We start from the raw sequence: 18,589 nt of genomic DNA on the forward strand, positions 1-18,589 counted from the left end.
CGTTATATAATATGACGTTCTAACATGTAACGTTAGGTAGTGTGACGTTATAACGTATGGCGTTATGTAGTATAACGATAAAAGTTATAAAGTTATGTAGTATTATGTTGTAACGTATAACGTTATATACTATGACGTTCTAACATGTAACGTTATGTAGTATTACGTCATAACGTATAACGTTATGTAGTATCACGTTATAACGTATATCGTTATGTAGCCTTACGTCATAACGTATAACGTTATATACTATGACGTTATAACGTGTAACGTTATTTCGTGTGTCGATATAACGTATAACGTTAAGTAGTATTACGTTATAGCGTATGACGTTATGTAGTATTACGTTATAACGTATAACGTTATATACTATGACGTTCTAACATGTAACGTTATGTAGTATTACGTCATAACGTATAACGTTATGTAGTATCTCTTATAACGTATATCGTTATGTAGCCTTACGTCATAACGTATAACGTTATATACTGTGACGTTATAACGTGTAACGTTATTTCGTGTGTCGTTATAACGCATAACGTTAAGTAGTAATACGTTATAGCGTATGACGTTATGTAGTAACACGTTATAACGTATAACGTTATATAATATGACGTTCTAACATGTAACGTTAGGTAGTGTGAGGTTATAACGTATGACGTTATGTAATATTACGTCATAACGTATAACGTTATATACTATGACGTTCTAACATGTAACGTTAGGTAGTGTGACGTTATAACGTGTGGCGTTATGTAGTATAACGATAAAAGTTATAACGTTATGTAGTATTATGTTGTAACGTATAACGTTATATACTATGACGTTCTAACATGTAACGTTATGTAGTATTACGTCATAACGTATAACGTTATGTAGCCTTACGTCATATCGTATAACTTTATATACTATGACGTTATAACGTGTAACGTTATTTCGTGTGTCGTTATAACGCATAACGTTAAGTAGTAATACGTTAGAGCGTATGACGTTATGTAGTATTGCGTTATAACGTATAACGTTATATAATATGACGTTCTAACATGTAACGTTAGGTAGTGTGAGGTTATAACGTATGACGTTATGTAATATTACGGCATAACGTATAACGTTATATACTATGACGTTATAATATGTAACGTTATGTAGTGTGACGTTACAATGTATGACGTTATGTAGTATTACGTCATAACGTATAACGTTATGTAGTATCACGTTATAACGTATATCGTTATGTAGTATTACGTTATAGCGTATGACGTTATGTAGTATTACGTTATAACGTGTAACGTTATATAATATGACGTTATAATATGTAACGTTATATAGTCTGACGTTATAAGGTATGTCGTTATGTAGTATTACGTCATAACGTATAACGTTATATACTATGACGTCATAACGTCTAACGTTATATACTATGACGTTATAATATGTAACGTTAGGTAGTGTGAGGTTATAACGTATGACGTTATGTAATATTACGTCATAACGTATAACGTTATATACTATGACGTTATAATATGTAACGTTATATAGTCTGACGTTATAAGGTATGTCGTTATGTAGTATTACGTCATAACGTATAACGTTATATACTATGACGTCATAACGTATAACGTTATATACTATGACGTCATAACGTATAACGTTATATACTATGACGTCATAACGTATAACGTTATATACTATGACGTCATAACGTATAACGTTATATACTATGACGTTATAACGTATAACGTTATATACTATGACGTCATAACGTATAACGTTATATACTATGACGTCATAACGTATAACGTTATATACTATGACGTTATAACGTATAACGTTATATACTATGACGTCATAACGTATAACGTTATATACTATGACGTTATAATATGTAACGTTATATAGTGTGACGTTATAAGGTATGTCGTTATGTAGTATTACGTCATAACGTATAACGTTATGTAGTATCACGTTATAACGTATATCGTTATGTAGCCTTACGTCATAACGTATAACGTTATATACTATGACGTTATAACGTGTAAAGTTATTTCGTGTGTCGTTATAACGTATAACGTTAAGTAGTATTACGTTATAGCGTATAGCGTTGTATACTATGACGTCATAACGTATAACGTTATATACTATGACGTTATAATATGTAACGTTAGGTAGTGTGAGGTTATAACGTACGACGTTATGTAATATTACGTCATAACGTATAACGTTATATACTATGACGTTATAATATGTAACGTTAGGTAGTGTGAGGTTATAATATGTAACGTTAGGTAGTGTGAGGTTATAACGTATGACGTTATGTAATATTACGTCATAACGTATAACGTTATATACTATGACGTTATAATATGTAACGTTATGTAGTATCACGTTATAACGTATATCGTTATGTAGTATTACGTTATAGCGTATGACGTTATGTAGTATTACGTTATAACGTGTAACGTTATATAATATGACGTTATAATATGTAACGTTATATAGTCTGACGTTATAAGGTATGTCGTTATGTAGTATTACGTCATAACGTATAACGTTATATACTGTGACGTTATAACGTGTAACGTTATTTCGTGTGTCGTTATAACGCATAACGTTATGTAGTATTACGTTATAACGTATAACGTTATATACTATGACGTTCTAACATGTAACGTTATGTAGTGTGTCGTTATAACGTATAACGGTAAGTAGTATTACGTTATAGCGTATGACGTTATATAGTATTACGTTATAACGTATAACGTTATGGAGCCTTTCGTTATAACGTATATCGTTATATACTATGTCGTTAAGTAATACTACGTCATAATGTATGACGTTATGTATTATTACGTCATAACATATAACGTTATGTATTATCACGTTATAACGTATATCGTCATGTAGTCTGTCGTTATAACGTATGGCGTTATGTAGTATTACGTCATAACGTATAGCGTTATATACTATGACGTTATAACGTGTAATGTTATTTCGTGTGTCGTTATAATGTATAACGTTAAGTAGTGTTACGTTATGGCGTATGACGTTATATAGTGTGACGTTATAACGTATGACGCTATGTAGTATTACGTTACAACGTATAACGTTATGTAGTATTACGTTACAATGCATGATGTTATATACTATGACGTTATAACTTGTAACGTTATGTAGTGTGACGTTATGTCGTATGTCGTTATGTAGTATTACGTCATAACGTAGAACGTTATATACTATGACGTTATAACGTGTAGCGTTATTTCGTGTGCGTTATAACGTATAACGTTAAGTAGTATTACGTTATAGCGTATGACGTTATGTAGTATTACGGTATAACGTATAACGTTATATACTATGACGTTATAACGTGTAATGTTATTTCCTGTGTCGTTATAATGTATAACGTTAAGTTGTATTACGTTATAGCTTATGACGTTATGTAGTATTTCGTTATAACGTGTAACGTTATATACTATGACGTTATAACATGTAATGTTAGGTAGTGTTAGGTTATAACGTATGACGTTATGTAGAATTACGTCATAACGTATAACGATATGTAGTATTACGTTATAGCGTATGACGTTATGTAGTATTACGTTATAACTCATAACGTTATGTAGTATTACGTTATAATGTATGACGTTATGTAGTATTACGTCATAACGTATAACGTAATATACTATGACGGTATAACGTGTAACGTTATGTAGTGTGACGATATAACGAATAACGTCATGTAGCATAACGTCATAACGTATAACGTTATGTAATATCACGTGATAACGTATATCGTTATGTAGTATTACGTTATAGCGTATGACGTTATGTAGTATTACGTTATAACGTGAAACGTTATATACTATGACGTTATAACGTGAAACGTTATATACTATGACGTTCTAACATGTAACGTTAGGTAGTGTGAGGTTATAACGTATGACGTTATGTAGTATTACGTTATAACTCATAACGTTATGTAGTATTACGTTATAATGTATGACGTTATGTAGTATTACGTCATAACGTATAACGTAATATACTATGACGGTATAACGTGTAACGTTATGTAGTGTGACGATATAGCGAATAACGTCATGTAGCATAACGTAATAACGAATAACGTCATGTAGCATAACGTAATAACGTATAACGTTATATAGTACTACGTTATAGCGTATGACGTTATGTAGTATTACGTTATAACTCATAACGTTATGTAGTATTACGTTATAATGTATGACGTTATGTAGTATTACGTCATAACGTATAACGTAATATACTATGACGGTATAACGTGTAACGTTATGTAGTGTGACGATATAACGAATAACGTCATGTAGCATAACGTCATAACGTATAACGTTATGTAATATCACGTGATAACGTATATCGTTATGTAGTATTACGTTATAGCGTATGACGCTATGTAGTATTACGTTATAACGTGAAACGTTATATACTATGACGTTATAACGTGAAACGTTATATACTATGACGTTATAACTTGAAACGTTATATACTATGACGTTCTAACATGTAACGTTAGGTAGTGTGAGGTTATAACGTATGACGTTATGTAGTATTACGTCATAACGTATAACGTTATATACTATGACGTTACAACGTGTAACGTTATTTCGTGTGTCGTTATAACGCATAACGTTAAGTAGTATTACGTTATAGCGTATGTCGTTATGTAGTATTACGTCATAACGTATAACGTTATATACTATGACGTTACCACGTGTAACGTTATTTCGTGTGTCGTTATAACGCATAACGTTAAGTAGTATTACGTTATAACGTATAACGTTATATAGTACTACGTTATAGCGTATGACGTTATGTAGTATTACGTTATAACTCATAACGTTATGTAGTATTACGTTATAATGTATGACGTTATGTAGTATTACGTCATAGCGCATAACGTTATATACTATGACGTTATAATATGTAACGTTATATAGTCTGACGTCATAAGGTATGTCGTTATGTAGTATTACGTCATAACGTATAAGGTTATGTAGTATCACGTTATAACGTATATCGTTATGTAGCCTTACGTTATAGCGTATAACGTTATGTCGTACTACGATATAATGTATGACGTTATGTAGTATTTCGTCGTAACGTATAACATTATATACTATGACGTTATAACTTGTAAAGTTATGTAGTGTGTCGTTATAACGAATAACGTTATGTGGGCGTACGTTATAACGTGTAAGGTTATGTAGTGTGACGATATATCGAATGTCGTTGTGCAGTATTACGTTACATCGTATAACGTTATGTAGTATTACGTTATAATGTATGACGTCATGTACTAATACGTCATAACGTATAAAGTTGTATACTATGATGTCATAACGTATAACGTTATATACTATGACGTCATAACGTATAACGTTATATACTATGACGTCATAACGTATAACGTTATATACTATGACGTCATAACGTATAACGTATAACGTTATATACTATGACGTTATAACGTATAACGTTATATACTATGACGTCATAACGTATAACGTTATATACTATGATGTTACATCGTGTAACATTATGTAATGTGTCGTTATAACGTATAACCTTATGTAGAAATACGTAATAACGTATAACGTTATGTGGCCTTACTTTATAACGTAATAAGTTATATAATATGACGTTATAACATGTAACGTTAAGTAGCATTACGTTATAACGTATGACGTTATGTAATATTACGTTGTAATGTATAACGTTATGTAGTATTACGTTATAACGTATAACGTCATATACTATGACGTTATAACATGTAAGGTTATGTAGTGTGACGTTACAATGTATGACGTTATGTAGTATTACGTTATAGCGTATGACGTTATGTAGTATTACGTTATAACGTGTAACGTTATATAATATGACGTTCTAACATGTAACGTTAGGTAGTGTGAGGTTATAACGTATGACGTTATGTAATATTACGTCATAACGTATAACGTTATATACTATGACGTTCTAACATGTAACGTTAGGTAGTGTGACGTTATAACGTGTGGCGTTATGTAGTATAACGATAAAAGTTATAACGTTATGTAGTATTATGTTGTAACGTATAACGTTATATACTATGACGTTCTAACATGTAACGTTATGTAGTATTACGTCATAACGTATAACGTTATGTAGCCTTACGTCATAACGTATAACTTTATATACTATGACGTTATAACGTGTAACGTTATTTCGTGTGTCGTTATAACGCATAACGTTAAGTAGTAATACGTTAGAGCGTATGACGTTATGTAGTATTGCGTTATAACGTATAACGTTATATAATATGACGTTCTAACATGTAACGTTAGGTAGTGTGAGGTTATAACGTATGACGTTATGTAATATTACGGCATAACGTATAACGTTATATACTATGACGTTATAATATGTAACGTTATGTAGTGTGACGTTACAATGTATGACGTTATGTAGTATTACGTCATAACGTATAACGTTATGTAGTATCACGTTATAACGTATATCGTTATGTAGTATTACGTTATAGCGTATGACGTTATGTAGTATTACGTTATAACGTGTAACGTTATATAATATGACGTTATAATATGTAACGTTATATAGTCTGACGTTATAAGGTATGTCGTTATGTCTATTACGTCATAACGTATAGCGTTGTATACTATGACGTCATAACGTATAACGTTATATACTATGACGTTATAATATGTAACGTTAGGTAGTGTGAGGTTATAACGTACGACGTTATGTAATATTACGTCATAACGTATAACGTTATATACTATGACGTTATAATATGTAACGTTAGGTAGTGTGAGGTTATAACGTATGACGTTATGTAATATTACGTCATAACGTATAACGTTATATACTATGACGTTATAATATGTAACGTTAGGTAGTGTGAGGTTATAACGTATGACGTTATGTAATATTACGTCATAACGTATAACGTTATATACTATGACGTTCTAACATGTAACGTTATGTAGTATTACGTCATAACGTATAACGTTATGTAGTATCACGTTATAACGTATATCGTTATGTAGCCTTACGTCATAACGTATAACGTTATATACTATGACGTTATAACGTGTAACGTTATTTCGTGTGTCGATATAACGTATAACGTTAAGTAGTATTACGTTATAGCGTATGACGTTATGTAGTATTACGTTATAACGTATAACGTTATATACTATGACGTTCTAACATGTAACGTTATGTAGTATTACGTCATAACGTATAACGTTATGTAGTATCACGTTATAACGTATATCGTTATGTAGCCTTACGTCATAACGTATAACGTTATATACTATGACGTTATAACGTGTAACGTTATTTCGTGTGTCGTTATAACGCATAACGTTAAGTAGTAATACGTTATAGCGTATGACGTTATGTAGTAACACGTTATAACGTATAACGTTATATAATATGACGTTCTAACATGTAACGTTAGGTAGTGTGAGGTTATAACGTATGACGTTATGTAATATTACGTCATAACGTATAACGTTATATACTATGACGTTCTAACATGTAACGTTAGGTAGTGTGACGTTATAACGTATAACGTTATGTAGTATCACGTTATAACGTATATCGTTATGTAGCCTTACGTCATAACGTATAACGTTATATACTATGACGTTATAACGTGCAACGTTATTTCGTGTGTCGTTATAACGTATAACGTTAAGTAGTATTACGTTATAGCGTATGACGTTATGTAGTATTACGTTATAACGTATAACGTTATTTACTATGACGTTCTAACATGTAACGATATGTAGTATTACGTCATAACGTATAACGTTATGTAGTATCACGTTATAACGTATATCGTTATGTAGTATTACGTTATAGCGTATGACGATATGTAGTATTACGTTATAACGTGTAACGTTATATAATATGACGTTATAATATGTAACGTTATATAGTCTGACGTCATAAGGTATGTCGTTATGTAGTATTACGTCATAACGTATAACGTGATATACTATGACGTTATAACGTGCAACGTTATTTCGTGTGTCGTTATAACGTATAACGTTAAGTAGTATTACGTTATAGCGTATGACGTTATGTAGTATTACGTTATAACGTATAACGTTATATACTATGACGTTCTAACATGTAACGTTAGGTAGTGTGACGTGATAACGTATGGCGTTATGTAGTATAACGATAAAAGTTATAACGTTATGTAGAATTATGTTGTAACGTATAACGTTATATACTATGACGTTCTAACATGTAACGTTATGTAGTATTACGTCATAACGTATAACGTTATGTAGTATCACGTTATAACGTATATCGTTATGTAGTCTTACGTCATAACGTATAACGTTATATACTATGACGTTATAACGTGCAACGTTATTTCGTGTGTCGTTATAACGTATAACGTTAAGTAGTATTACGTTATAGCGTATGACGTTATGTAGTATTACGTTATAACGTATAACGTTATTTACTATGACGTTCTAACATGTAACGATATGTAGTATTACGTCATAACGTATAACGTTATGTAGTATCACGTTATAACGTATATCGTTATGTAGCCTTACGTCATAACGTATAACGTTATATACTATGACGTTATAACGTGTAACGTTATTTCGTGTGTCGTTATAACGTATAACGTTATGTAGTATTACGTCATAACATATAACGTTATATACTATGACGTTATAACGTGTAGCGTTATTTCGTGTGCGTTATAACGTATAACGTTAAGTAGTATTACGTTATAGCGTATGACGTTATGTAGTATTACGTTATAACGTATAACGTTATATACTATGACGTTATAACGTGTAATGTTATTTCGTGTGTCGTTATAATGTATAACGTTAAGTAGTATTACGTTATAGCGTATGACGTTATGTAGTATTACGTTATAACGTATAACGTTATATACTATGACGTTATAACATGTAACGTTAGGTAGTGTGACGTTATAACGTGTGGCGTTATGTAGTATAACGATAAAAGTTATAACGTTATGTAGTATTATGTTGTAACGTATAACGTTATATACTATGACGTTCTAACATGTAACGTTATGTAGTATTACGTCATAACGTATAACGTTATGTAGCCTTACGTCATAACGTATAACTTTATATACTATGACGTTATAACGTGTAACGTTATTTCGTGTGTCGTTATAACGCATAACGTTAAGTAGTAATACGTTAGAGCGTATGACGTTATGTAGTATTGCGTTATAACGTATAACGTTATATAATATGACGTTCTAACATGTAACGTTAGGTAGTGTGAGGTTATAACGTATGACGTTACGTAATATTACGGCATAACGTATAACGTTATATACTATGACGTTATAATATGTAACGTTATGTAGTGTGACGTTACAATGTATGACGTTATGTAGTATTACGTCATAACGTATAACGTTATGTAGTATCACGTTATAACGTATATCGTTATGTAGTATTACGTTATAGCGTATGACGTTATGTAGTATTACGTTATAACGTGTAACGTTATATAATATGACGTTATAATATGTAACGTTATATAGTCTGACGTTATAAGGTATGTCGTTATGTAGTACTACGTCATAACGTATAACGTTATATACTATGACGTCATAACGTATAACGTTATATACTATGACGTTATAATATGTAACGTTAGGTAGTGTGAGGTTATAACGTATGACGTTATGTAATATTACGTCATAACGTTTAACGTTATATACTATGACGTTATAATATGTAACGTTAGGTAGTGTGAGGTTATAACGTATGACGTTATGTAATATTACGTCATAACGTATAACGTTATATACTATGACGTTATAATATGTAACGTTATATAGTCTGACGTTATAAGGTATGTCGTTATGTAGTATTACGTCATAACGTATAACGTTGTATACTATGACGTCATAACGTATAACGTTATATACTATGACGTTATAATATGTAACGTTAGGTAGTGTGAGGTTATAACGTACGACGTTATGTAATATTACTTCATAACGTATAACGTTATATACTATGACGTTATAATATGTAACGTTAGGTAGTGTGAGGTTATAACGTACGACGTTATGTAATATTACTTCATAACGTATAACGTTATATACTATGACGTTATAATATGTAACGTTAGGTAGTGTGAGGTAATAACGTACGACGTTATGTAATATTACGTCATAACGTATAACGTTATATACTATGACGTTATAATATGTAACGTTATATAGTCTGACGTTATAAGGTATGTCGTTATGTAGTATTACGTCATAACGTATAACGTTATATACTATGACGTCATAACGTATAACGTTATATACTATGACGTCATAACGTATAACGTTATATACTATGACGTCATAACGTATAACGTTATATACTATGACGTTATAACGTATAACGTTATATACGATGACGTCATAACGTATAACGTTATATACTATGACGTCATAACGTATAACGTTATATACTATGACGTTATAACGTATAACGTTATATACTATGACGTTCTAACATGTAACGTTAGGTAGTGTGACGTTATAACGTATGGCGTTATGTAGTATAACGATAAAAGTTATAACGTTATGTAGAATTATGTTGTAACGTATAACGTTATATACTATGACGTTCTAACATGTAACGTTATGTTGTATTACGTCATAACGTATAACGTTATGTAGTATCACGTTATAACGTATATCGTTATGTAGCCTTACGTTATAACGTATAACGTTATATACTATGACGTCATAACGTATAACGTTATATACTATGACGTCATAACGTATAACGTTATATACTATGACGTTATAACGTATAACGTTATATACTATGACGTCATAACGTATAACGTTATATACTATGACGTTATAATATGTAACGTTATATAGTGTGACGTTATAGCGTATGACGTTATGTAGTATTACGTCATAACGTATAGCGTTATATACTATGACGTTCTAACATGTAACGTTAGGTAGTGTGACGTTATAACGTATGGCGTTATGTAGTATAACGATAAAAGTTATAACGTTATGCAGAATTATGTTGTAACGTATAACGTTATATACTATGACGTTCTAACATGTAACGTTATGTAGTATTACGTCATAACGTATAACGTTATGTAGTATCACGTTATAACGTATATCGTTATGTAACCTTACGTCATAACGTATAACGTTATATACTATGACGTCATAACGTATAACGTTATATACTATGATGTTACATCGTGTAACATTATGTAATGTGTCGTTATAACGTATAACCTTATGTAGAAATACGTAATAACGTATAACGTTATGTGGCCTTACTTTATAACGTAATAAGTTATATAATATGACGTTATAACATGTAACGTTAAGTAGCATTACGTTATAACGTATGACGTTATGTAATATTACGTTGTAACGTATAACGTTATGTAGTATTACGTTATTTCGTATAACGTCATATACTATGACGTTATAACATGTAAGGTTATGTAGTGTGACGTTACAATGTATGACGTTATGTAGTATTACGTTATAGCGTATGACGTTATGTAGTATTACGTTATAACGTGTAACGTTATATAATATGACGTTCTAACATGTAACGTTAGGTAGTGTGAGGTTATAACGTATGACGTTATGTAATATTACGTCATAACGTATAACGTTATATACTATGACGTTATAATATGTAACGTTATATAGTCTGACGTCATAAGGTATGTCGTTATGTAGTATTACGTCATAACGTATAACGTTATATACTATGACGTTATAACGTGCAACGTTATTTCGTGTGTCGTTATAACGTATAACGTTAAGTAGTATTACGTTATAGCGTATGACGTTATGTAGTATTACGTTATAACGTATAACGTTATATACTATGACGTTCTAACATGTAACGTTAGGTAGTGTGACGTTATAACGTATGGCGTTATGTAGTATCACGTTATAACGTATATCGTTATGTAGCCTTACGTCATAACGTATAACGTTATATACTATGACGTTATAACGTGTAACGTTATTTCGTGTGTCGTTATAACGTATAACGTTATGTAGTATTACGTCATAACATATAACGTTATATACTATGACGTTATAACGTGTAGCGTTATTTCGTGTGCGTTATAACGTATAACGTTAAGTAGTATTACGTTATAGCGTATGACGTTATGTAGTATTACGTTATAACGTGAAACGTTATATAATATGACGTTATAATATGTAACGTTATATAGTCTGACGTTATAAGGTATGTCGTTATGTAGTATTACGTCATAACGTATAACGTTATGTACTATGACGTCATAACGTATAACGTTATATACTATGACGTTATAATATGTAACGTTAGGTAGTGTGAGGTTATAACGTATGACGTTATGTAATATTACGTCATAACGTATAACGTTATATACTATGACGTTCTAACATGTAACGTTATGTAGTATTACGTCATAACGTATAACGTTATGTAGTATCACGTTATAACGTATATCGTTATGTAGCCTTACGTCATAACGTATAACGTTATATACTATGACGTTATAACGTGTAACGTTATTTCGTGTGTCGATATAACGTATAACGTTAAGTAGTAATACGTTATAGCGTATGACGTTATGTAGTAACACGTTATAACGTATAACGTTATATAATATGACGTTCTAACATGTAACGTTAGGTAGTGTGAGGTTATAACGTATAACGTTATATACTATGACGTCATAACGTATAACGTTATATACTATGACGTCATAACGTATAACGTTATATACTATGACGTCATAACGTATAACGTTATATACTATGACGTTATAACGTATAACGTTATATACTATGACGTCATAACGTATAACGTTATATACTATGACGTCATAACGTATAACGTTATATACTATGACGTTATAACGTATAACGTTATATACTATGACGTTCTAACATGTAACGTTAGGTAGTGTGACGTTATAACGTATGGCGTTATGTAGTATAACGATAAAAGTTATAACGTTATGTAGAAATATGTTGTAACGTATAACGTTATATACTATGACGTTCTAACATGTAACGTTATGTTGTAATACGTCATAACGTATAACGTTATGTAGTATCACGTTATAACGTATATCGTTATGTAGCCTTACGTTATAACGTATAACGTTATATACTATGACGTCATAACGTATAACGTTATATACTATGACGTCATAACGTATAACGTTATATACTATGACGTTATAACGTATAACGTTATATACTATGACGTCATAACGTATAACGTTATATACTATGACGTTATAATATGTAACGTTATATAGTGTGACGTTATAGCGTATGACGTTATGTAGTATTACGTCATAACGTATAGCGTTATATACTATGACGTTCTAACATGTAACGTTAGGTAGTGTGACGTTATAACGTATGGCGTTATGTAGTATAACGATAAAAGTTATAACGTTATGCAGAATTATGTTGTAACGTATAACGTTATATACTATGACGTTCTAACATGTAACGTTATGTAGTATTACGTCATAACGTATAACGTTATGTAGTATCACGTTATAACGTATATCGTTATGTAACCTTACGTCATAACGTATAACGTTATATACTATGACGTCATAACGTATAACGTTATATACTATGATGTTACATCGTGTAACATTATGTAATGTGTCGTTATAACGTATAACCTTATGTAGAAATACGTAATAACGTATAACGTTATGTGGCCTTACTTTATAACGTAATAAGTTATATAATATGACGTTATAACATGTAACGTTAAGTAGCATTACGTTATAACGTATGACGTTATGTAATATTACGTTGTAACGTATAACGTTATGTAGTATTACGTTATTTCGTATAACGTCATATACTATGACGTCATAACGTATAACGTTATATACTATGACGTTATAATATGTAACGTTATATAGTGTGACGTTATAGCGTATGACGTTATGTAGTATTACGTCATAACGTATAGCGTTATATACTATGACGTTCTAACATGTAACGTTAGGTAGTGTGACGTTATAACGTATGGCGTTATGTAGTATAACGATAAAAGTTATAACGTTATGCAGAATTATGTTGTAACGTATAACGTTATATACTATGACGTTCTAACATGTAACGTTATGTAGTATTACGTCATAACGTATAACGTTATGTAGTATCACGTTATAACGTATATCGTTATGTAACCTTACGTCATAACGTATAACGTTATATACTATGACGTCATAACGTATAACGTTATATACTATGATGTTACATCGTGTAACATTATGTAATGTGTCGTTATAACGTATAACCTTATGTAGAAATACGTAATAACGTATAACGTTATGTGGCCTTACTTTATAACGTAATAAGTTATATAATATGACGTTATAACATGTAACGTTAAGTAGCATTACGTTATAACGTATGACGTTATGTAATATTACGTTGTAACGTATAACGTTATGTAGTATTACGTTATTTCGTATAACGTCATATACTATGACGTTATAACATGTAAGGTTATGTAGTGTGACGTTACAATGTATGACGTTATGTAGTATTACGTTATAGCGTATGACGTTATGTAGTATTACGTTATAACGTGTAACGTTATATAATATGACGTTCTAACATGTAACGTTAGGTAGTGTGAGGTTATAACGTATGACGTTATGTAATATTACGTCATAACGTATAACGTTATATACTATGACGTTATAATATGTAACGTTATATAGTCTGACGTCATAAGGTATGTCGTTATGTAGTATTACGTCATAACGTATAACGTTATATACTATGACGTTATAACGTGCAACGTTATTTCGTGTGTCGTTATAACGTATAACGTTAAGTAGTATTACGTTATAGCGTATGACGTTATGTAGTATTACGTTATAACGTATAACGTTATATACTATGACGTTCTAACATGTAACGTTAGGTAGTGTGACGTTATAACGTATGGCGTTATGTAGTATAACGATAAAAGTTATAACGTTATGTAGAATTATGTTGTAACGTATAACGTTATATACTATGACGTTCTAACATGTAACGTTATGTAGTATTACGTCATAACGTATAACGTTATGTAGTATCACGTTATAACGTATATCGTTATGTAGCCTTACGTCATAACGTATAACGTTATATACTATGACGTTATAACGTGTAACGTTATTTCGAGTGTCGTTATAACGCATAACGTTAAGTAGTAATACGTTATAGCGTATGACGTTATGTAGTATTACGTTATAACGTATAACGTTATATACTATGACGTTCTAACATGTAACGATATGTAGTATTACGTCATAACGTATAACGTTATGTAGTATCACGTTATAACGTATATCGTTATGTAGCCTTACGTCATAACGTATAACGTTATATACTATGACGTTATAACGTGTAACGTTATTTCGTGTGTCGTTATAACGTATAACGTTATGTAGTATTACGTCATAACATATAACGTTATATACTATGACGTTATAACGTGTAGCGTTATTTCGTGTGCGTTATAACGTATAACGTTAAGTAGTATTACGTTATAGCGTATGACGTTATGTAGTATTACGTTATAACGTGAAACGTTATATAATATGACGTTATAATATGTAACGTTATATAGTCTGACGTTATAAGGTATGTCGTTATGTAGTATTACGTCATAACGTATAACGTTATGTACTATGACGTCATAACGTATAACGTTATATACTATGACGTTATAATATGTAACGTTAGGTAGTGTGAGGTTATAACGTATGACGTTATGTAATATTACGTCATAACGTATAACGTTATATACTATGACGTTCTAACATGTAACGTTATGTAGTATTACGTCATAACGTATAACGTTATGTAGTATCACGTTATAACGTATATCGTTATGTAGCCTTACGTCATAACGTATAACGTTATATACTATGACGTTATAACGTGTAACGTTATTTCGTGTGTCGATATAACGTATAACGTTAAGTAGTAATACGTTATAGCGTATGACGTTATGTAGTAACACGTTATAACGTATAACGTTATATAATATGACGTTCTAACATGTAACGTTAGGTAGTGTGAGGTTATAACGTATAACGTTATATACTATGACGTCATAACGTATAACGTTATATACTATGACGTCATAACGTATAACGTTATATACTATGACGTCATAACGTATAACGTTATATACTATGACGTTATAACGTATAACGTTATATACTATGACGTCATAACGTATAACGTTATATACTATGACGTCATAACGTATAACGTTATATACTATGACGTTATAACGTATAACGTTATATACTATGACGTTCTAACATGTAACGTTAGGTAGTGTGACGTTATAACGTATGGCGTTATGTAGTATAACGATAAAAGTTATAACGTTATGTAGAAATATGTTGTAACGTATAACGTTATATACTATGACGTTCTAACATGTAACGTTATGTTGTAATACGTCATAACGTATAACGTTATGTAGTATCACGTTATAACGTATATCGTTATGTAGCCTTACGTTATAACGTATAACGTTATATACTATGACGTCATAACGTATAACGTTATATACTATGACGTCATAACGTATAACGTTATATACTATGACGTTATAACGTATAACGTTATATACTATGACGTCATAACGTATAACGTTATATACTATGACGTTATAATATGTAACGTTATATAGTGTGACGTTATAGCGTATGACGTTATGTAGTATTACGTCATAACGTATAGCGTTATATACTATGACGTTCTAACATGTAACGTTAGGTAGTGTGACGTTATAACGTATGGCGTTATGTAGTATAACGATAAAAGTTATAACGTTATGCAGAATTATGTTGTAACGTATAACGTTATATACTATGACGTTCTAACATGTAACGTTATGTACTATTACGTCATAACGTATAACGTTATGTAGTATCACGTTATAACGTATATCGTTATGTAACCTTACGTCATAACGTATAACGTTATATACTATGACGTCATAACGTATAACGTTATATACTATGATGTTACATCGTGTAACATTATGTAATGTGTCGTTATAACGTATAACCTTATGTAGAAATACGTAATAACGTATAACGTTATGTGGCCTTACTTTATAACGTAATAAGTTATATAATATGACGTTATAACATGTAACGTTAAGTAGCATTACGTTATAACGTATGACGTTATGTAATATTACGTTGTAACGTATAACGTTATGTAGTATTACGTTATTTCGTATAACGTCATATACTATGACGTTATAACATGTAAGGTTATGTAGTGTGACGTTACAATGTATGACGTTATGTAGTATTACGTTATAGCGTATGACGTTATGTAGTATTACGTTATAACGTGTAACGTTATATAATATGACGTTCTAACATGTAACGTTAGGTAGTGTGAGGTTATAACGTATGACGTTATGTAATATTACGTCATAACGTATAACGTTATATACTATGACGTTATAATATGTAACGTTATATAGTGTGACGTTATAACGTATGGCGTTATGTAGTATAACGATAAAAGTTATAACGTTATGTAGAATTATGTTGTAACGTATAACGTTATATACTATGACGTTCTAACATGTAACGTTATGTAGTATTACGTCATAACGTATAACGTTATGTAGTATCACGTTATAACGTATATCGTTATGTAGCCTTACGTCATAACGTATAACGTTATATACTATGACGTTATAACGTGTAACGTTATTTCGAGTGTCGTTATAACGCATAACGTTAAGTAGTAATACGTTATAGCGTATGACGTTATGTAGTATTACGTTATAACGTATAACGTTATATACTATGACGTTATAACGTGTAATGTTATTTCGTGTGTCGTTATAATGTATAACGTTAAGTAGTATTACGTTATAGCGTATGACGTTATGTAGTATTACGTTATAACGTATAACGTTATATACTATGACGTTATAACATGTAACGTTAGGTAGTGTGACGTTATAACGTGTGGCGTTATGTAGTATAACGATAAAAGTTATAACGTTATGTAGTATTATGTTGTAACGTATAACGTTATATACTATGACGTTCTAACATGTAACGTTATGTAGTATTACGTCATAACGTATAACGTTATGTAGCCTTACGTCATAACGTATAACTTTATATACTATGACGTTATAACGTGTAACGTTATTTCGTGTGTCGTTATAACGCATAACGTTAAGTAGTAATACGTTAGAGCGTATGACGTTATGTAGTATTGCGTTATAACGTATAACGTTATATAATATGACGTTCTAACATGTAACGTTAGGTAGTGTGAGGTTATAACGTATGACGTTATGTAATATTACGGCATAACGTATAACGTTATATACTATGACGTTATAATATGTAACGTTATGTAGTGTGACGTTACAATGTATGACGTTATGTAGTATTACGTCATAACGTATAACGTTATGTAGTATCACGTTATAACGTATATCGT

The sequence above is a fragment of the Bombus affinis genome, chromosome 8, assembly GCF_024516045.1.
Source record: "Bombus affinis isolate iyBomAffi1 chromosome 8, iyBomAffi1.2, whole genome shotgun sequence".
Lineage (NCBI taxonomy): Eukaryota > Metazoa > Arthropoda > Insecta > Hymenoptera > Apidae > Bombus > Bombus affinis.